Source organism: Carettochelys insculpta, chromosome 7, assembly GCF_033958435.1.
Source record: "Carettochelys insculpta isolate YL-2023 chromosome 7, ASM3395843v1, whole genome shotgun sequence".
Taxonomy (NCBI): Eukaryota; Metazoa; Chordata; order Testudines; family Carettochelyidae; genus Carettochelys; species Carettochelys insculpta.
Window position 1 is genome coordinate 1416794 of NC_134143.1, and position 21980 is coordinate 1438773.

The 21980-nt window shown below is 54.4% G+C and overlaps 4 non-coding genes and 1 pseudogene across 4 annotated transcripts; 3 read left to right on the forward strand and 2 right to left on the reverse strand.

Annotated features, from left to right (window-relative positions):
* Window positions 1-325: 325 nt before the first annotated feature.
* Window positions 326-525, forward strand: LOC142016224 (small nucleolar RNA U3; annotated as a pseudogene).
* A 4114-nt stretch (window positions 526-4639) lies between these two features.
* Window positions 4640-4721, forward strand: TRNAS-AGA (transfer RNA serine (anticodon AGA)). Its single transcript has one exon. It is a non-coding gene; the product is annotated as a tRNA-Ser (tRNA).
* Window positions 4722-7017: 2296 nt separating this feature from the next.
* TRNAH-GUG (transfer RNA histidin (anticodon GUG)) lies at window positions 7018-7089 on the forward strand. Its single transcript has one exon. It is a non-coding gene; the product is annotated as a tRNA-His (tRNA).
* A 1383-nt stretch (window positions 7090-8472) lies between these two features.
* On the reverse strand, window positions 8473-8554 carry TRNAS-UGA (transfer RNA serine (anticodon UGA)). Its single transcript has one exon. It is a non-coding gene; the product is annotated as a tRNA-Ser (tRNA).
* Window positions 8555-20721: 12167 nt separating this feature from the next.
* TRNAS-UGA (transfer RNA serine (anticodon UGA)) lies at window positions 20722-20803 on the reverse strand. Its single transcript has one exon. It is a non-coding gene; the product is annotated as a tRNA-Ser (tRNA).
* Window positions 20804-21980: the final 1177 nt, after the last annotated feature.

Below are 21980 nucleotides of genomic sequence, written 5' to 3' on the forward strand. Positions count from 1 at the left end.
TCAGAGTCCTCTGTGCCTGATACCTGTCACATGAGAGCCTGTAAGAAAAGTGGCAGATTGGGGAAGTAAAAGGGAGAGGGTTTGATTGACTCCAAAGGGCGCTGTATGCTAATCAGGAGGGGTGTGTCTGCAAACAGCCACATGCGACCACCTCTGATACACTGCGTCCCAAAGCGGGTGAATTGGGCTTCAGCGAAAGGGGTGGTTGATTTTAGACTTTTGTCCCTTAGTTGGAGGAGGGTGGAAGCAGCTGTTTGAAAACGTTCCCCATGGGCAGGAATCTTGTGCCTGTTCTGCTGGGTGTGCAGCTGAGGAGTATGTGTTTAAGACTGTACTTTTAGGGATCATTTCTGTAGTGTGTAGCTAGAGAAGTGCATGTGGGTGTTCTTGGTCTTACCAACCATGATGATGAATTGACGTGTTCTCTTTGGAGCATGAGGTAAACAAGCAGTGCTGCTGTTTGTTCTTGATGATTGTTCTTGTTTTCTTTTGGAAGCAAGAAGAAGAGAACCTAGTCTGAGTGGTTGGTTTTTATTGTAAAGTTTAAAAGAAATTTTTAGTGTGGGGAGAATTGCGTTAGCTGCTTTTGCATGAAATGTTCAGGAGCAGAAAGAGTGAAAATGGTGTTTAAAAGTTTGTTTCTTAGTTGTTGAAAGAATTTTATCCTTTTTTGATATACACACACATTTCCTTTGTTACACTATGCTGCAATTTTCACGTGAGGACCTGGTTCTGCTTTTCTACCCTTTTCTCTGTGGCTGGCTGAATCTGAACCACAGAGTGATGTCAAAAGGCAAACTTTCCAAAGCCACCTTCTGACAGATCAGCTTTTGAAAGCGAGCGTCCGCACGCCCCAAGCGAAAGGAGATTGTGAGCCGCTCTTTGAAAAGACCAGGCCCTTGGTTTGCAAGGAAGCAGCCACATGTCACCGGGTGCTCTTTTGGGAGAAAAGGGGCAGAAAATGCCGTGGCTGCGCTAGCAAGGCAGATAAGCCCTTCTGGGGGCTGCAGCCTGGTGCTCCTTTAAAGGGCTCCTCCAAAACACACTCATTCTGCATATGCCAAGGGCTGGCTTGTACACAGAGCACCAAGAACTCAACCACATGGAGAAGCCACTTGGTGGCACACAATGGCCCCCAGAGACTCCCTGATGCCCGACCCATCCAGACCATGGTCAGCCTGTAGGCACTGCTCCGAGCTGCCACCCTCCAGCAGCGAGTGATGGGACAGGCTGGTTCTGGGGGATTGGAATGACACCCGCTGGCCCCACAACTTCAGTAAGACAAAGAGGCTATTTCTGGAGTTAAGTCATTGGCCGTCCCCTGCCCCCCAGCACCATGACACACAGGTGCAGCCCACACTCCCCTTGCACAAGGGGGTAGCCATTGCTATGTGGAGGCTCACTACCCTGGACAGCCACCAGTCATTTGGCCATCAATTGGGGGTGGGCAGGGCCACCATTGCGGCTGTTCTGCTGGAGGTAGGGCATGCTTGGGGCACCTCCCCACCATGGGGAGGAGGGCTACCAGGCAAGGGGGACCCTCAGAGACAGGGGAGAGGGACAGGGTGGGGTGGCTGGGACCTGGTGGGGGGAGGGGAAGGGGATGCATGGAGCACTCCACCACGCACACATGGACATGTTCTCCCCACACACCATTCAGGTCTTCTGGGCAATCAAAAACAACCTACTTTACTGGGTTGTCCGTGTCTGGGATCTGCAAGTCACCCTAATGGGGGCTCAGAAGCTGGACTTCCCCAAGTGCTTCAGAGCTCTGGATGGGACCCACATTACTATCCAGGCCCCAGAATGCAGCACAGGCATCTTCATCAATTGCAAGGGGTACCATTTTGGGGTGCTCCAGACCTGCGTGGACAGCAAGGGGCAATTTATGGCATTCTGGGTGGGTTTGTCTGGGTGAGCCCACAAGGCCCGTATCTTCCAACTCATGGCTCTGCTGCAGCATGCAGGAGAAGACATCCATCCCAACCTGGGAGCTACCAAATGGGGACACCACTAGCCCCCCGATATAATGCCCAATGCCATTTACCCCTTGCATCAGTGGCTGAGTTGGCCCTACAGGGGACACACTGAGCCCAGCCAGAACATTTTTATTTAGTTCCTAAACTGGGCTTGCAATATTAGGTGGCTGAAGGGCACTTTCAGGGCACCCTCAGGATACTGGAGGTCATCCCACGCAACGTAACGGATGTGGTGGGTACATGCTGCTCCCTCCACAACACCGTGGAGGTAAAGCAAGAGCCGTTCATGCAGGGGTGGGTTTTGGGTCTGGCCACGGCTGCAAGCAGCTGGCTGCTTTCCCATGCTGTCAGGCACAGAGGGTCAGGGTGCAGGTCAGGAAGTTCCTCTGGGAGGCCTTTGTGCGGGGGCCCATGTGACCCCCCAACATCCAGCCACCACCACAACTCCCTTCCCACGCACCCAACTCTCGCTATCAACCCCACCCCGCAACACTCCCATACCCTCCCGGCCTCCCAATAGACACCAGGGACAGGGAGTGTTGCTAAGGAAAGTATTTCATGAAACTCTGGCAATGGATTCCAAACTGCATAAACAGAAGTGTAAACGATTGACAAGAGGGATGGGGGACTATAGACAATTGGGGTCCTGGGGTGGGCAGTGGGGGCAATGGAACTTAGAGGAGGTCTTGGAGAGGGGGTCGGGGAACAGAACTCAGAAAGGGCTCTGGGGAGCGGGTGGGAGGCCACAGTCCATATTCTCACACGGGCTGGGATGGAGCTTGGACCATCAGGAGGTAGGGACAAGGAAGGGGTCCAGTGGGCTCAGGCTTGGGCTCACTGTGGGCTACAGGAAGGGAGGGAGGGGATGGGGGAAGGTTGGGTGGGAGCAGGGCACCAATGTCAGGGTCTGTGGGTGGATGGGTGGGGGGAACTGTGGGACACTGTGAGTGACATGTGCAGGGAGGAGCTGCAGGGTCTGTGGGAGGGACTGGTGATGGGGTGGGAGGCTGAGCCATGCACGTGGGCACAGCCTGTGTGAGGGTGTCCAGGCTGCCTGCCACCCAATCCCAGGCCTCCTGCTCCATCACCAGCCTCTCCTGCATGACAGCAGTCACGTCCTGCAGGGTGGTGTGAGCAGTGACAGCAGCAGCTTCCTCCTCCCCACAGTGGCACCAGCACATGCCCCAGCACTGGCCCCATGTGGGCGCTCTTCGGGGTGCAGTTCCAGCCCCCTCGCCCTCTGGTGTGGGCCTTTCTGGCTTGTGTACAGGCCTTGTCTGGCCCCTGGATGGTGCAGCTCTGGAGACAGAAGGGGACCCAGGGAAAGGCCATCAGTACCATGACCTGGCCCTGGGGGCTGTGTGCCCCCCTCCACCTTGTCCCCCCATCTGGCCCGGGGTCCCTGAGGGATCTGTGTGGCTGGGGGGTCCCTGCGAGGGTGGGACATATGCAGTGTAGCTCAGCCTCCCTCCCTGGGCATGCAGCCTGTGGTGCTGTCCTCAGGGGCAGGTGCTGAGTGTTGCATGAGGCCCCCACTGAGGCTCACTGAGTACAGCCATGTGGGGTGCATCCAGACTGGAGCTGGTGGCTGTGTGAGTGGGCCACTGCTGGCCTCCCCTCCCCTTGTGCCAGGCATCCAACATGCACGAAACCTACCTTGGTGTCCCTAGAGGAACTGAAGGGAGGCCCAGATGGAGGGGGCCCAGATGGAGACCTCTCAGGACACAGAGATGATGAGGACCCCATTGCTGGAACCCCTGTCATGGCTCTGGGCTTCTGTTCCTGTGCCTGTTGGGTGGGAGCTGCTGCCTGCTACTGGTCCTGACACCTCCTGCAGCCCCCTGGCAAGCGCCATCTGACCTGGTCGTGTGTACGACGTATGTGGTCAGTGCGGCCTCCTTGGGTCCCAGGCGGCTGTTGAGCTCCTGGAAGTGGGGCAGGTAGCGGCCACTGCCCCTCGAGTGGCTGGCCTCATCCTGGGCCTGGTAGTTGGCCTGCCACAGTTCCTTCACTTTTCTCCCCAGTAGTTCAGCTGTTCAGGTGGGGTGACCCTCGGAGCTCAGGCCAGAGAACAGGTGGCTGAAGGCTGCAGCATCCTGGCACCAGCCAGTCATGTGGAGCAGCAGCTCCTCATTCCCCAGTGTCAGAAGTCCTTAAAGTCAGTCTCACTCCAGGAGGGGCCCTCGTCTGCGTCCCCTGGCTGGGCTCCTGACACAGCTCAGATGGGTTGAAGGGGGGTCTGGGGGATACAGGGCTGTGGTCAATGGCCATGGATTGCCCCATGGAACTTTCACTGGGGCAGAATGATCCCCCTCCCCCACCATCTGCTGCCCGAGGGCCACAGGTCCCTCGAATGCTCCCTGGGGACGTAGAATACATTTTGCTCTGTGCACCAAGGCCTGGGCAGATGTGCACCTCCAAGAGAAACACCGGCTGCTGCCTGTGGGGCTCTGCTAATTAGCCGGGCAGCACCTGCATCTCTCCTGAGCAGCCGCCCAAGCACACAGCTTCCAGGGACACTGCCGGGGCCGGGGCTGAGGAAAGGGGAGGGCAGCAAACCCCACCAGCTGTCTGGCAGTGTTCCTGACCAGCCTCGGCCCACCGAGCATTCACCAGGGCCTCTGGCCTGGGGTGGGGGGGGGGGCAGAGACAGTTTCACAGCTGTGATGGCCGAGTGGTTAAGGCGTTGGACTAGAAATCCAATAGGGTTTCCCTGCGCAGGTTCAATTCCTGCTCACAGCGGGGGCTGTGTTTTAGCCACATCCTGGAACCAGGATAATAATGCAGCACAGGCCCTGAGACACTGCCCAGGGGCTGTCTGTGACCAGTGTGTGCAAGAGGTGAGGGGAGTCTGTGCCTGGGGGAAATGCTGACCCTGGGGCATGGTCACTGCTCTGGTTGCTGCTGGGCCCAGCCTGTCTCCTACGTCAGCCTGACAGTGTGACACTCACCTGTTTAATGCCCTGGCAAGGACTGGGCAGCCCTGGTTCATCTGCAGGCAGAGATAGGGCAGCTGCCTCTGAGGGAAGGGCCTGTTCCCAAGGATGGCTCAGGGGCTCTGGTCTCTCCCAGCTCCTGAGCTGTGCAGTACACAGCTGGGAAAGGGACAGACACTTGCCCAAGGGGAATGAAAGTCACAATCTCCTCTCTGCCCCAACAGCAATAGACTGATCTACACAACCAGACACAGGCCAGCATCCCTTCCTATGGTTCTCCCACAGGTTGTGGGGACCAGCTTAGTGCAGGGCCAAAAAGGGGGCACAGCATAAAAACTGTCATCACCCCTTTTCTGGGGCAGCCGCCACAGCTGGGAGACCCCGGCTCCTCTGCTCTCTGGGGCAGAGTCAGTGATGCTCCTTTGCATACCCACAATGCATTGTGCGGTGTGTCCAGAGTCCCTCATCCACGCGCTGCCTTTGCTCCTGGAGCCCCTGGTTCTGGTGCTGAAATTTGGCTGGACGCACCTCTGGGTAATGGACTGCACAAAGGGGAGGCTTTGCGAGTTGTCTGTGGGGGCACTGTGAAGTGAGAAGAACTTGCTTTCCCCCAGCTCCAGCTCCTTCAGTGGGTTTGGTGTATAATTTCTTCCTTGTTTTTTTTTTTTTTTTTCTTCTCTCTTTCTCGTCTGTTTGAAAAAATGTCTCTGCAAAGAGACGTGTGAGAATTTTTACCGGGTTTGTGTTTCATGTGTATTAACAATTTGAGTTTTATGTGTATGCTCTTGAAGGTTTCATGCCGTTTTTTCCAAATGTATTTGAGGTGCTGTGTGGATGAATCTGTGATTTTATTGAATTTTTTGTGTGCTGCATAATTTTTGCCCTTTTAAGGTGTGGGTCGCTGTCTTCTGGAGGAGCAGGGTGGATAGGTTGTAGGCTGAGGGCTCTATAGCCGTGTCTACACATGCATGCTACTTCGAAGTAGCGGCACCAACTTCGAAGTAGCGCCCGTCACAGCTACACGAGTCGGGCGCTATTTCGAAGTTATCTTGGATGTTAGGCGGCGAGACGTTGAAGTCGCTAACCTCATGAGGGGATCGGAATAGCGCCCTACTTCGACGTTCAACGTTGAAGTAGGGACCGTGTAGTCATTGCGCGTCCCGCAACTTCAAAATAGCGGGGTCCGCCGTGGCGGCCATCAGCTGAGGGGTTGAGAGACGCTCTCTCCAGCCCCTGCGGGGCTCTATGGTCACCGTGTGCAGCAGCCCTTAGTCCAGGGCTTCTGGCTGCTGCTGCTGCAGCTGGGGATCCATGCTGCAGGCACAGGGTCTGCAACCAGTTGTCGGCTCTGTGGATCTTGTGTTGTTTAGTGCAACGGTGTCTGGGAGGGGCCCTTTAAGGGAGCAGCTTGCTGTTGAGTCAGCCCTGTGACCCTGTCTGCAGCTGTGCCTGGCACCCTTATTTCAATGTGTGGTACTTTGGCGTGTAGATGTTCCCTCGCAACGCGTATTTCAATGTGGTGCTGCGCAACGTCGAAGTTGAACATGGACCTTGCCAGCCCTGGAGGACGTGTAGACGTTATTCATCGAAATAGCCTATTTCGATGTTGCTACATCGAAATAAGCTACTTCGATGTAGGCTTCACGTGTAGACGTAGCCTATCTGTGTCAAAAGAGACACATTGTAAAAGAAGCCAGAGGGTTCTTTCTTTTCAGGAGAATGAGGCACTTTCTTGCACAGAGAACAGCTGTTATGTAAAAGTACAACAAAAGACAGAACCATCTGCTTCCCACCTGAGGCAACTCCCCCAGCCTTTTCCAATGTGGTCTTCTTGAACATTTTACATTCCTCTAATGCTGCCCTGACTGCACTTGTATCGAGGGCCAAAAGGAAAAGCCCATTTTACCAGCAGAAGTTGGATGACCATCAGGCTCTTAATCTGGCAGTGCTGGGCTCAAGTCCTTCTCTGGGCAACTGGCTGTTAATTTGCTTTGTGCCCTGGAGCCCAAAGAGTCCTGCCTACAGCTGGAGCAGTGGTCCAGGCTCCAGACTGTGGGGTGATGCCCAAGAAAGGAAAACTCACGGGAAATCTTCCCCAGCTGGCCATGATCGTGCAGTGGTTAGTACTCTGCACTGTGGCTGCAGAAACCTTGGTTCAAATCCAAGTCATGGCAGTAATAGCCCACCACAGGGCTGGTTCTGCTTTTATTTTCCTCAAAAGGGCGGTGAAGAACTGCAATGCGTTACCTGAAGAGGTGGTGAAATCTCCATCCCTGGAGGTTTTTAAGCCCTGGCTTGACAAAGCCCTGGCTGGGATGATTTAGTTGGGGTTGCTCCTGCTTTGAGGAGGAGGCTGGACTCAATGATCTCCTGAGGTCCCTTCCAGCCCCAGGATTCTGTTGTTCTAAGCCCATAGCCACAGGAATGGGCCTGGAAAGCAGATTGTCTGTCTGGTGGAAGCTTTGTGGGGCCAGGTGCTGAGAAAGCCCCGGGCAGAGAGAGGGAGTCCTGGGAGACACAGGATCTGCAGAGAAGCAATGAGGACACAGTCCATGCTGCCAGCTGAGGGTGAGAGGTGTCCAGAGGGCAATGCCAGCCAGCCCCAAAGGGTGAGGGGCAGGTGGGGAGGGCTGGAGCCATTGTTCAGGGCTCTGCTTCCTGCAGTCTGAGTTCAATGTCAGAGGCACCTCCTGGGGCTGCCTTTCTGATGCACAGCCCTAAAGCTCTCTGAGCTGCTTCCCTCTCCTGTCCTGCACGAGAGTGAGTGGGGTGACTGGCGCCTGGTGGAGCCAGGTCTTTGGCCCAGCCAGATGGAAGGGTTCAGGCGATCGGTTGGTGCGCTGGAACTTGGCAGTGTGCCCAGAGATCCCTGGAGTCCTGATTTTGGTGTGATCTTGTGAGCCTGGGGTGGCCCTTCCTGGCAATGCCGTGTCTCTCCTGCTGAAGGCTCTGGTGCAGTGAGAAGTGATTTAAACTCCCCACTCGCATGTCCACAGCACTCTTCTGACCCCAATAGGCCCCCTGCCGCCCATCCCTGCAGTGTGGGGAAAAAAAAGTTTGTGATCAAGAGAAAACAAATGAAGAGGACGGGAGGAGTTACAAGGATGGTCACAGACATACAAAGCCTTCAGAAGCCTTCATCCACGCCGTGCTGGGGAGTTTGCAGGCCTGATATTCCCTCTGCAGCACACCCCCAGCTGGGGCAGGTCATTCAGTGCTTTTCTCAGAGCTCTGCTTCTCCAAAGTTTACCCCAGAGGGGAGGAGCAGGAACCTGGGAGAGGTGCAGCCTCCCTCTGACCTTCCTGGTGATATGTGGCTTGTGTTTTCTCTGTCCCAGCCACAAGCTGCCCAACATGTAACCTGGAAGCCTCAGGGTTATGTGCATGGACATGGCCAAACCCACCTGCTGAGCCTTCAGCTGGGCCAGCAGCAGCGACCCAACCACAGTCTCCCCAGCCCTATTATACACACTGCTCACAGACAGCCCCTGGGCAGTGTCTCAGGGTGTGTGCTGCTGTATTGTCCTGGTTCCAGGATGTGGCTAAAACACAGCCCTCGCTGTGAGCAGGATTTGAACCTGCGCAGGGAAACCCTATTGGATTTCAAGTCCAACACCTTAACCACTCAGCCATCACAGCTCCAAGGCTGTTTTTTCCTGAAGGCCAGAGACCCTGGTGAATGCTCGGTGGGGGAGAAGGAGGTTCACTGGCCCTGGGGCAACTTGTCACTTGATAGCTGTGTTTTGAGCACACTGCTGTACGCCAGTGAAACATGGACTTTGCACTCAAAACAAGAGCAGCGGCTCAACACATTCCACATGCGCTGCCTTAGGCGCATACTCGGTATCTCATGGCAGGACAAGGTCCCCAGTAGCGCAGTGCTTGAGAGGGCACCGCCTCCACATTCACCGTTCTCAAACAGAGGCGTATGCGCTGGCTGGGCCACGTCTCACGCATGACGGATGGCCGAATACCGAAGCACCTCCTCTTCGGCCAACTGGCGTCTGGGAAGAGGCCGAAAGTGCGACCTAAATTGCGCTACAAGGACACGTGCAAGTGTGACCTCAGTGCTCTCTCTATCAGTGCGAACACCTGGCATTCGCTCGCCTCAGACAGGCATGTCTGGAAACAGGGAGTGAAGGAAGCGCTTGTTATGTATGAAACTACCTTGGTGAAGGAAGCAGAAGGCAGGAGAGCCCTCAGAGAGGTCCGTGCCCGTGACACCAGAGCGACGTCTGCCTCCTGCTGCTCACAGTGCGGAAAGGACTGCCACTCCCGCCTTGGACTGCACAGCCACAGGAGACACTGCGCGAATCAGTCCAGCTGGGGCGCAAACCCAGGATCCCTTGGGATCGAAGGATGCCTACAACTAATGAAAAAAGAGCCGGGGTGGGGTGGAAACCACATGGTCAGTAATTCATATTTCTGCATGTTGCCCTTTTAGCCCCCCTCCCACCCCCCACCCCCCACTTCTAAAGAGGTGTGGGTGCTGTAGGAGTTAGCATGGCTGCTTCCCATGCAGTTGGCCTGGGTTCAATTCCCAGCTTTGCTTCTTACTTCCTCTTCCCCCAGCAAGTGCTCTGTTGGAATTGGAGAGCAGGGATGATTTGCTCCTTGGTGAGATGGGGGGTGTTGGAGTTTTAACCTGTGGTGCTTGGTGTGAGCTAAGATCTGTTGGTCAAAGCTTTCAGACAGCTTATGTCAATCCCTTTACTGTGGTCAAAGGGGCCCAGAACAAGGGGAGAGCAAAGCAGCTGGTCACCAGGAGCTTCAGGTGTCTCCAAACAGACCTACCCACATGGAAATGAGAAGTGGGAGGAGAAGAGTGAAGTCAAGCTGCCTCCTGGGGGCTGAGGCAACTCAAGGCCTCCTGGGGCTGCTCTGCTCCTGTGGAGTAGTGGTAGAAATGCCGTCACCACCAGGTTATGGGAGTTTGCCGACTTCTCAAGAAAACTGGCAGCAGAAAACTCCTGAATATTTAATACCCAGCCAGGAGTTCCCCTCTTTCTATTCTTTCCAAATAGCTACAGAAAGCCTCTGGTGCCCTTTCATGTGAGACCAATCTCATGACTGATGCTCACCTGCCCCGACTGCCCTGGCTAGACAAGTGTCAGGTGTGAAGAATCAGAACTCTCGAAGCAGAAATCTCCATCCAGCCCTTCAACACACACCATCCCCTCCCCTTCTCAGTAACACTTTTCCCATCACACTTTTGACCCTCCATCTTTTGTCCTTGTGTAAGTGAGGAACACGAACGCTGAGCTCCCCATTTTCTTACCGTCCCCTGGATATACGTAATTCATGTCTAGGCCCAGTGCACAGATGGAGCTGATGTGGAAAGACATAAGACATAAGAACGGCCATACTGGGTCAGACTAAAGGCCCATCGAGCCCAGTGTCCTGTCTGCTGACAGTAGCCAATGCCAGGTGCCCCAGAGGTGCTGAGGGGGACAGTCAGCTGGGGAAGGGTTATTTTCTCTCCTCTATGGGGAGGTGGGGATAGAACTGAAGAGAAGAAAATCCACTTCCACTCTCTGAGGATGATGGAAATACCAATTTCTCCTCTCTTCACTTCTACGAGAGCTGAGGACAAGAAAAGACTTTTCCTGCCTTAGGCCAGGATGTCAAAGGAAACAGAACGAGAGAGAGAGAGAGAGAGAGAGAGAGAGAGAGAGAGAGAGAGAGAGAGCAGAGCCCTGGCTGAGTGTGTCTTGGGGTCATGACTTCAGCTATTTTGAATATTTCAAAAAGCTCTTTTGACATAGGGACTGTGTAGGGAGGGAATAGCGCCTTGTTCAAAATAAACCATAGTCCTTCCAATGACTGTATTCAGAATAGGCTTCGGTGTCTGCAGCTGCTGTATGTCAAAATAGCTGAGCCATATTTTGAAATCCATATTGTGTGTAGCTGTGCTATGTTGGAATCGGCTATTCTGGAATACCTCACTCAGGAATAATGCTGCTGTGCAGACATAGCCTTTGGCTGTGTCGACACGTGCCGCATCTTCTGGAAGCCTCAGGCAAATGAGTTATCTCTAAGATGCTAATGAGGCATGGATGCAAATTTTCCACACCTCATTAGCATATCAGCACATGGTTCGGAGTCCAGAAGAAGCTCTTCCTGACTCCGAAGTACACGTGCAGACGTCCGGCCTGCGGGGATCTTCTGGAAGGAAACCCACCTGTGCCCCAAACTCCCTCACCCGTGTCCCCAGAGCTCTGAAGTCGCTCTTGACCTGCTGAGCATCACACTTTGCCGTATCATTAGTGCCCACATGGATAAGAAGCATAGGATAGTAGTCAGAGGGATGGATAATCCTCGACAACACCTCTGTAATGTCTTGGATACGGGCCCCCGGCAGGCAGCTCACCTCCCGAGATGAACTGTCAGGGCGACAGATGGGCACCTCCTTCCCCCTTAGAAGAGAGTCCCGAGCACCACTAATCTGCACTTCCTCCTCGCAGGGGTGGCAGCAGACTTCCCAGCCGTGGGGGCACGAGGCTTCTCCTCTGCTGTGTGGGGCGATTCTTTGTCTCCTGTATCAAGTACAGCGCGTAACGGTTTCCGAGTACCACGGCAGGAGGGTTCGGAGCAGGGGTGGAACACTGCCTGCTGCCAGCAGTAACCAGCTGCCAGTGTCCCTCCGATCTATCTCCTCCTCCACCAGTGGTTTAACAGCCGTCCTGTGTCCTGGGACAGTCACCTCAGCTGTCTCCACATGAATACTGTCCAGGAGCTGCTCGTGGAGTCGGGTACTCCTCAACCTGGCCACCTCCTCCTGTAGCTCTCCCACTTGCCCCCTGTGAGATTCCACCAGCAGGCACCTTTCACACTGGATGGTGCCCCCAGCCTGGGTATCAGTAAGTGGGAATTGCAAGTCACAGTCCCTGCAAAGCCGCACCAGCATCGGGGCAGAGGCATCCATGGCCAGGCAGTCTGTCTGGCTACAGGCGCAGGTGGAGGAGACAGGAGTCGTGTTCGCACAGGTGTTGGGGGTCTTCCTAACCATCGTAGGCCTCCCTCTGTCACACTCCCTCTTCAAGTCCCCGTCTGCAGCTCCCTGTCCGTGTCTCTCCCCTGGTCGCCCTTGCCTCTGACTTTCAAAGCCGACTGGCCTGCGTCAGGCTCTCCCCCCGGGGGTCACACAGGGAAAGGCTGATGAAGGCAATCAAGGGAACAAAGGTGAGACAGGCATCCCACCCGCCTCAGAAACTGAAACTGAAACTCACCCACCTGAAATCAAAATGGCAGTTCACATTCAAACAGTTAAGCACACGCACTCACTCACGCACTCACTCACTCACCCGCCCCAAAAGCCAGCGCTCTCACCTGGTAGCTTCTGCCGCGGCAGGATCACTTGCTCTGCCTCCGAAACTCCCCTGTCTGCAGCTCCCTGTCCGCTTCACCATGAAGTCCAGCCCCGAGCTGAGACTCCTTTCTGCAGCCCTATTGGCAGCGTCCCAGAGCAGTTGATTGACTGGCTGACCCTGCTTTAGGCAGCGGCAGAAACAAAAAGTTGTGTTAACAACCAGGGTGAACTTGCAAATGTTACAGCTTCTTAGCAAGAGCGCTGATGAGCTCTGTCCCTGAACAACCTGCAGCAGAGAGAAGAACCAGGCAGAAGTTCTCTGTCTGAGCTGGAGCTCACAGACGCAATGGATGCCTGTTTCCCTCCCATGCGACTCAGTAGGCGCAGTTACAGTCCCCTCGAACTGGCACACCAGTGTGAATCTGATAAACTCTTGCTCGAGCTGGAGCTGCTGAGCTGTCAGCCGGCACTTTAATGGAGTGGGCCATTTTGTTAATGACCATTTGCATGGCCATTTCGAAGTGTTTGGCTTGTGCAGACGTAGCCTTAGAAAGACGAAGTTTTCACAGCTCAGAAGAGAAAAATTGTTCTCTGTTGTTGAAATATATCGTAAAGCTTCCCACAGAGCTGTCACTAAGAGCAGTGGGGGTTCATCTGGGTAAACATGTGAGTGTAGGAGGCTCTGAGCGTGTGTGGTCGTAGAATCACAGAATCGTAGAACAAAAGAGCTGGAAGAGACCTAAAAATATCATCGAGTCCAGCCCCCTGCCCGAGGCAGGACCAAACCCATCAGATCAGCCCCGCCAGGGCTTTGTCAAGGTGAGACTTAAACACCTGCAGGGATGGAGACTCAACGACTTCCCTGGGGAGACCATTCCAATGCTTCACCACCCTCCGAGTGGAAAAAGTTTTTCCTAATGTTCCACCTGGACCTTTCCAACCGCAACTTCAGTCCATTGTTCTGTGTTCTGCCATCCGTGACCACTGTGAACGGCCTCTCTCCAGCCTCTTTGCAACCTCCCATCAGTAAGTTGAAGGCTCTTATCAAGTCCCCCCTCAGTCTTTTCTTCTGCAGACTAAACAGTCCCAGTTCCTTCAACCTTTCTTCAAAAGTCATTTGCTCCAGCCCCCGAATTATTTTGGTCACCCTCCACTGGACCCTCTCCAGTGTATCCACATCCTTCCTGTAAAAGGGGGCCCAGAACAGGACACAGTATTCCAGATGCGGCCTCAACAAAGCCGAATAAAGAGGAATAATCAGTTCTCTGGATCTACTGGCAACGCTCCTCTTGACGCAACCTAATATGCCATTAGCTTTCTTGGCTACAAGGGCACACTGTTGACTCTTGTCCAGCATCTCGCCCACTCCAACTCCCAGATCCTTTTCGGCTGTTATTCCCCACTGTCCCTCAAGTGTTAAAGTTTCATGAAAGGGAAAAAAAAAAAACCTATGAAGAAGAAAGCAGAGCAGGTGAGGATTGGACATCCCTGGACCCAGCCTCCCAGAGCTACCAGCCCTCACTGCACAGCACTCCTTACTCAGGTAGGAGCAGCAGGATCACTCTCCCAAGGGCACCAGCACTCCACAGCAGCTCCATTGGCTTTCTCTGCTTCTCATTTCCTTGCCAGGTCTTCTGACCTCAAGAACTCCCTCTCTAGGAAGCGAGAAAGTTATAGAAACAGGAATCCACTACCAAAGCCAAACAAACACAGACACACTTTAGCAGAGACTTGCGTGGCACCCGAGAAATCCCATTCAGCCTGGTTCAAATGCCTCTGGCTATGTCTGTACGACAAAATTAGGTTGAAGAAGTTTGTTGTGGCTGGTTTTAGTAAGAGGGAGGCCAATGTTGCAGAAGAGAGAGACATTTGCAGGCTGACAATTCTGGGCTCCTGGGAAAGGAAAACCAGCAGTGGGAGGATATGGACATGGAACCGACTCTCGCCGCACCTGAAAGGGGAGGAGGTACCACTTGAGCTAACCCCCCACATATGCAAGCCGTTTGAGGCACCAGCCAGGGAAAGTGAACGCTCCAGAGTCTGAAGTGGAACAGTGTCAGATGTGTGTGGTGGAAGGGGAATATGTACATTTGGGAAAGGGTCCTGAGTCCTGGATCCCAGCCACATGCCTTGGCACAAAGAGCAACGGCTCCTGCATGAGGTGTGTCATGGGGATAAAAGTTCCCCCCACAAAAAGCACCACACCTCAGAAGAGAAAACCACTGTGATGTAACCCAACAAACCCAGCCGCACACCCAGCTCGGAAGCCCCAGCTGGCTTTCCCAAAATTCCCACTGAGGTCCATCACACTATGACCAGCCCTCCCTTCACCTTGCTGGACACCCACAGACAATGTCCCATCCAGCCTTTTCCATCGAGGGCTGGATTCGCCCCTGGAGCTTGAGCGGAGGCGACAGGAGAGCAACAGGGGCTCAGCTGCAGCTTTGGCGCTGGGTCTGGAGCCGAAAGCCACGCCATCTTTCTTAGTGGCACTTGCTTCTTTCCTCTAGTTCCTCTTTGGCAAGTATAGGAAAACAGGCCGGGGGAAAAGCTGACCTCCAAGGGCAGAGGAGGCCAAGGCTGAAAGCTGTTAGGAAGAGCTGATTGGCCTTTTGCCTCTAGTTGGCCCACGATGGCACCAAGGGGCGTTCTCTTGGGCCGGGAGGTGATGGTAGAGCACAGGCCAGAGGGAGAAACAGAATCGCCTGCCAGAAGAGAAAGGGGATGAGCAAGGATGAGATGCCGTGTTTCTGTCTGCTTTCAAGCGGGAGCCATTTTGCAGGCCTGGCTAACACGAGAGCCCAGTGGGCTACAGAACCTCCACTTTCTTCTTTTGCCTGTTCCCTGAAATGCCATCCGCTCGGGAGGCGCTCGCCCCGACGCATGCAGACGTGCCTAGCTGGGCAGAGCGGCGGCTCCCCTCTCCCCCACTTTCGATAGCTCAGCTGGTAGAGCGCAGGACTGTGGGGAAGGTGAAGCATCTTCTCCTGAGGTGGCTGGTTGAATTCCAACTCGAAGGAGAGGCTCTTTTTGTCCTCCCCTTTGCCAAACAAGAGAAGAAAGGAAACACCCCCTGACAGAGCAGAGAACGCCAATCCAGGAAGAGGCAGCTGTACTCTCCCAAAAGCAGCCAAAGCCCTGCTTCCGCCCAGGAGGAAAGGGTCCTCCCCAAGCCCGGCAATGGGCCCCACACCTTTCAAGCTTCAGCACAGCCCTCTCCCAAGTGAGCTCCTTCGACAACGGCTCTGCAGCCCTTGCCCCTGCCGCTTCTCGAGCTCGGCAGTAGTGCACAAGAAAGAAGCTCTTGCCTGTGGCCCCACCAGGCAAGGTGAGAGCTACCTGCTTCCCTCAGCCCGACCCATTTTTTGCCCCTTTCCTACCTCACTTCCCCGCTTGAGCCAGTGGGCCAAGAAGGAGCAGCTGGCAGGAAGGCCAGAAAGGGGAAGCACAGGCTGTCTTCCTGCCCATTTTCCATCAGGGCTCCTTTTGCATGCCAAGGACACGCCACAAGCGGCTCGATTGGTGGGCTCTTTCGCCCCGCCTCTCAAATGCCATTCATTTGCTTGCCATTGGTCCTGACACGCACCCGTGATGGCCTGCTGGAAAGTCAAGGGCTGATGTGCGAGACGTCAGAGCCTCCAGTCTCCTTTGCCGGCCAGAAGCATCACTGATTGCCGGGCCTCTTTTCCTGCCCAGAAAGGTGGGCATGTGGCTGCTGAGGGAACACACCAGGGAGGCTCTTGGCACCATCCTCATCGACCATGGGCTCAGCGTCCATTGGTGTCCAATGCCCGTCTCACTATTTCCTTCCATCTTTCCCTCTCTAGTGCAGAGCGCCTTCCTTTCTGTAGACGAGCTCTGCGCCGAGCTACCAGATCGTCTCCCTGTTCTCTCTGGGCTCTGCCTCTCGTATTCGAACCCACCGTTATGCCCAAAACTCGGGGGGAAACTGTTTTCAGTGTTAAAATGGTTTTTCATTCTAACCTGGCCTCACTCTGCAAGGGAAACTAGATGGTCATCTGCACTTCTTTGAAGTCCCTACCTTGTTGCCTAGCGATGATTCATCCTGTCGGCTCCTCTGTCTGTTTTATCGGGTTCCTTTGTCGTGTAAACTGGCCTCAGGCACATCTGTTGCTTACAGACATGTATCAGGGCAAAGAAGAAAATTACTGACTAAACTGTCTAAACAAACTGTATATAGAGTCCTTACAACTGGTTCTCAGGGCTCCCACTTCTTTGCAAGCTGGCAGCCTGCATACATGCAGAATAAAGTTTCCTTTTAGATCTCACTCTTGCCTCATGCTTTGACCTCTAGCCTCGGGCTTTGGGGGACACTGTACCCCAGGGGAATGGGGTTCCTCAACAACTGGCATCACAAACAGGATGGCTTGGAGCTCCAGCTGGAAAGGGTGACGACGGAGAACAGGATGGGGCCACAGCGCGCATGTGAACAGTAAGGGATCCATCTAAACTCCCCCGGTCTGCCTCCCTGTTCCCATCGCCGGCTGAACTGCCTGGCGGTTCGAGTCAACTTTTGTTCCTAAATTTTCTCCAGGAGGCTTGAGAGGGATTTAAAATGTTGGGTGTAGCCAAATGGGTTGTTGCTGGCTGACTGGTGGCGAGTCCAAGCGCATGATTTTGAGTGAGCGAAGTCTGGAACAGAACCACAGCCGCACTGGCGCTGTCAGTGCTACTGAACCACTGCCCAAAGCAGGGGCGGTTTCTCCCCGGCGCGTAAGAAGTGTGAGTGAAGCTGACAGTTTCTCTGGACTCCCCCCCCCACCCATCGTTGGAGAGGGTTGTGTTGCTGGACGCCTGTGCTGCACTTGGACAGGGTAACCCCATTAGGCTCCTGTAGTAGACTCCTAGCAGGACATCACCCCTGTTTTTTACCCCTCTTAGTTTAACCCAGAGACTCTCAACATGTCCATGTCCTACATCCATCTCCACCTCAGTACAAGTGTGTCCATTTTTAATATAGAAGGCAACACCTGCGCCCTTTCTTACCTGTCTATCCTGCCGAAGCAGGCTGTGCCCTTCCATACCAACATTCCCATCAGGTGTATTATCCCACCACGTTTCCGTGACGCCAATGATGTCATAGTTGTATGTATTTATTAGCACTTCCAGTTCTTCCTCCTTATTTCCCATACTTCTTGCATTCGTATATAGGCATCTAAGATATTGATTTGATCTTGCCTCCCTGTTTTGCCCTCACCCTCTTTTTACTCTGACATTGTTGCCCATGCTGCCTCCCATTTCTGACCCACCTCCCAGATTTCCATGTTCTCAACTTATCTGTGGGCTTTGCTCCCCTGCCCCCATCGAACTTAGTTTGAAGCCTCTCCTCACTAGGTTAGCCAGTCTGTGTCCAAATATGGTCTTTCCCCTCCTCAAAAGGTGAACACCATCTGTGCCTCGCAGTCCTTCCTGGAATAGCATCCCATGGTCAAGGAAGCCAAAGCCTTCCCGGCGACACCATCTTTGAAGCCAGGCATTCACCTCTAGGATGGACCTGTCTCTGCCTGAGCCCCTACCACTGACAGACAGGACTGAGGAGAATACCAGCTGTGCCCCAAACTCCATGTTGTGGAATCTCCATTGCTGGAGACATTTAAGATCAGGTTAGATAAATATCTGTCAGGGATGGTCTAGACAGTACTTGGTCCTGCCATGAGGGCAGGGGGCTGGACTCAATGACCTCTTGAGGTGCCTTCCAGTCCTAGTATTCTATCATTCTGTGATTCTGTGAAAAAAGCAGTCCAGTAGCACTTTAAAGACTAACAAAATAACTGATTAGGTTATGACCTTTTGTGTCCCATGAAAGCTCAGCACCTAATAAATTATTGTGCCAGTCTTTGAAGTGCTCCTGGACTGCTTTATGGCTTTGATAGCACACAGACTAGCCCGGCTTTCTCTCTGTTCCTATTCAATATGAGCAGCAATTGTCACTTCCCCTCTGTACCCAGATCTCAGCCGAGGGACAGGTTTGCTGGGTTGATGTGTATTGGCATAACTGTGACCCCGACCAGCCCAGGGCTCAGCACCATCCCCTGCCCCCTCCCCCCGCAGCTACTGCTGTGTCGCCAAATCTCAGCCTCTGCACCAGAGCGCAGGGGACAGAGCAGAAGCTGGGGGATGGGAGCTGTTTGTGATGGGCCAAGCAGGGGGAGGTGGCAGGTGCACCTGTGACAACTTCCCTGCTGCTGGGCTGAAGCGGCTGGTTCCTGGCTGGCAGGTGCCCCAGTGTGGTGCACAGGATCCCCCAGGGGCACTGCAGCTGGCCTGGCTTCATAGCACTTCCCCCTCCCCCAGAGAGGAGCCACTGCTGGCCCAGCACGCGCCCCCCCAGCATCCCTTCCTATGGTTCTCCCACAGGTTGTGGGGAGCAGCTCAGTGCAGGGCCAAAAGGGGGGCACAGCATAAAAACTGTCATCACCCCTGTTCTGGGGCAGCCGCCACAGCTGGGAGACCCCGGCTCCTCTGCTCTCTGGGGCAGAGTCAGTGATGCTCCTTTGCATACCCACAATGCATTGCGTGGTGTGTCCAGAGTCCCTCATCCACCAGCTGCCTTTGCTCCTGGAGCCTCTGGTTCTGGGGCTGAAATTCGGCTGGAAGCACCTCTGGGCAATGGGCTGCACAAAGGGGAGGCTTTGCAGGTTGTCTGTGGGGGCCCTGTAATGTGAGAAGAACTTGCTTTTTCCCTGCCAGCTCCCTCATGGGGATGGGGGGTGGGTGAGAAAAGGGGGTATTCTTTGGTTTTTCTTCAGTTTGTATAATTTGTTTTGAAGATTTTTGTACACTCAAATAGTAACAAAGAGGAAGCCATGCTACGCTATACACTATCAAAACCAAAAGCAGTCAAGTAGCATTTGCTCTGGTCCAACTGACAGAGACCAAAACCTACAAGAACTTTACCAAATGTTCATAAACCTGAATTACCTACCAGGAGAAGTAAAAAAACAAGTCGACAGGGCCAGACAAAAGCTACATGCCGTAGAAAAGAAAGCTCACTAAAAAGCTTCCCCAGCTGGCCATGATCGTACAGTGGTTAGTACTCTGCACTGTGGCTGCAGAAACCTTGGTTCGAATCCATGCCATGGCAGTGATAGCCCAGCTCAGGGCTGGTACTGCTCTTATTTTCCCCAAAAGGGCAGTGAAGCACTGCAATGCGTCACCTGAAGAGGTGGTGAAATCTCCATCCCTGGAGGTTTTTAAGCCCTGGCTTGACAAAGCCCTGGCTGGGATGATTTAGTTGGGGTTGCTCCTGCTTTGGGGAGGAGGCTGAACTCAATGATCTCCTCAGGTCCCTTCCAGCCCCGGGTTTCTGTGGTTCTAAGCCCATAGCCACAGGAATGGGCCTGGAAAACACAGGGTCTGTCTGGTGGAAGCTTTGTGGGGCCAGGTGCTGAGAAAGCCCCGGGCAGAGAGAGGGAGTCCTGGGAGACACAGGATCTCCAGAGAAGCAATAAGGACACAGTCCATGCTGCCAGCTGAGGGTGAGAGGTGTCCAGGGGGCAATGCCAGCCAGCCCCAAAGGGTGAGGGGCAGGTGGAGAGGGCTGGAGCCATTGTTCAGGGCTTTGCTTCCTGCAGTCTGAGTTCAATGTCAGCGGCACCTCCTGGGGCTGCCTTACTGAGGCACAGCCCTAAAGCTCTCTGAGCTGCTTCCCTCTCCTGTCCTGCATGAGAGTGAGTGGGGTGACTGGTGCCTGTTGGAGCCAGGTCTTTGGCCCAGCCAGATGGAAGGGTTCAGGCGATCGGTTGGTGCGCTGAAACTCAGCAGTGTGCCCAGAGCTCCCTGGAGTCCTGATGCTGGTGTGATCTTGTGAGCCTGGGGCGGCCCTCCCTGGAAATGCCGTGTCTCTCCTGCTGAAGGCTCTGGTGCAGTGAGAAGTGATTTAAACTCCCCACTCGCATGTCCACAGTGCTCTTCTGACCCCAATAGGCCACCTGCCGCCCACCCCTGCAGTGTGGGAAACAAAAGTTTGTGACCAAGAGAAAACAAAGGAACAGGACGGGAGGTGTTACAAGGCAGCTCACAGGCATACAAAGCCTTCAGAAGCCTTCTTCCATGCCGTGCTGGGGAGTTTGCAGGCCTGATATTCCCTCTACAACACACCCCCAGCTGGGGCAGGTCATTCAGTGCTTTTCTCAGAGCTCTGATTGTAGAAAGTTTACCCCAGAGGGGAGGAGCAGGAACCTGGGAAAGGTGCAGCCTCCCTCTGACCTTCCTGGTGCCACGTAGCTTGTGTTTCCTCTGTCCCAGCCACAAGCTGCCCAGCATGTAGCCTGGAAGCCTCAGGGTTATGTGCATGGGCATGGCCAAAGAGACCTGCTGAGCCTTCAGCTGGGCCCAGCAGCAGCCAGAGCAGTGACCCCACCACAGACTCCCCTGCCCTCTTCCACACACTGGTCACAGACAGCTCCTGGGCAGTGTCTCAGGGCCTGTGCTGCTGTGTTGTCCTGGTTACAGGATGTGGCTAAAACACAGCCCTCGCTGTGAACAGGATTTGAACCGGCACAGGGAAACCCCATTGGATTTCAAGTCCAACGCCTTAACCACTCAGCCATCACAGCTGTGCAACTTTTCTCTGCCCCCCAGGCCAGAGACCCTGGTGAATGCTCGGTGGGCCGAGGCTGGTCAGGAACACTGCCAGACAGCTGGGGGGGTTTGCTGCCCTCCCCTTTCCTCAGCCCCGGCCCCGGCAGTGTCCCTGGAAGCTGTGTGCTTGGGCGGCTGCTCAGGAGAGATGCAGGTGCTGCCTGGCTAATTAGCAGAGCCCCACAGGCAGCAGCCGGTGTTTCTCTTGGAGGTGCACATCTGCCCAGGCCTTGGTGCACAGAGGAAAATGTATTCTACATCCCCAGGGAGCATTCGAGGGAACTGTGGCCCTGGGGCAGCAGATGGTGGGGGAGGGGGATCATGCTGCCCCGGCTAAAGTTCAATGTAAAATCGGAAAAATCACAGCTTTCTAATTCAGAAAATATTGTTGCCACAAGGTGCAAATAGAAGAACATTTTCATTTACGCTCAGCAGGTTTCCAAAAGCCGGCACCTAGGCACACTTCTCACAGTGGAATCACTTCCTTTGTTATCCTTCCCTCACATCTCTCCCCAGGTGGAACTTCTCCCAATGGCCTCCTTTGAATTTGAACGGCAGCATTTCTAGAGATCCCACACATGGAGCCAAACAAAACAAGGATTAAATGGTCAGCCTGGGCTGTGCAGCGACAATGTACATGTGCCAGAGACACCACAGCGACCTCATGTGCAGCCGCTCTCCCGTCAGGGCTGGTTCTCTATGCAAGGCAGGGCACAAACACCCTCCTGAGCTCCAGCTCTGAAAATGCCTCGGAGAAAAGTCATAGAATTAAATAAGCAAGAGACTGAAATTCTGTCTGTAGCCAGTCTCAGCTCAGGGAAACACCACTGCAGAACTATGAACTCTGCCTCCTCCGACAGGTGGACTTTCCCCATTTAGAGACCATCCCCCACTCAATGCAAGGGGCCAGATCCTTGCTGCACCTGGTGTAGCTCTGGAGGACCCCAAAGGAGCATCGATGTCACATTTCCACTTTCCCCTCCACACCCAGCTCCTGCAGAACTGAGAGCAGCGCCAGCAATGCTCTCAGGTGCGCTTACCGGTCTCTGATCACTCGAGGCCTCAACGTCAGCGGCTCATCAAAGTGCGGCTACACCCGCATCTCTGTGGCTTGCTGTCCTCGCACAGCGCATCAGAGAATGCAGCTCACAC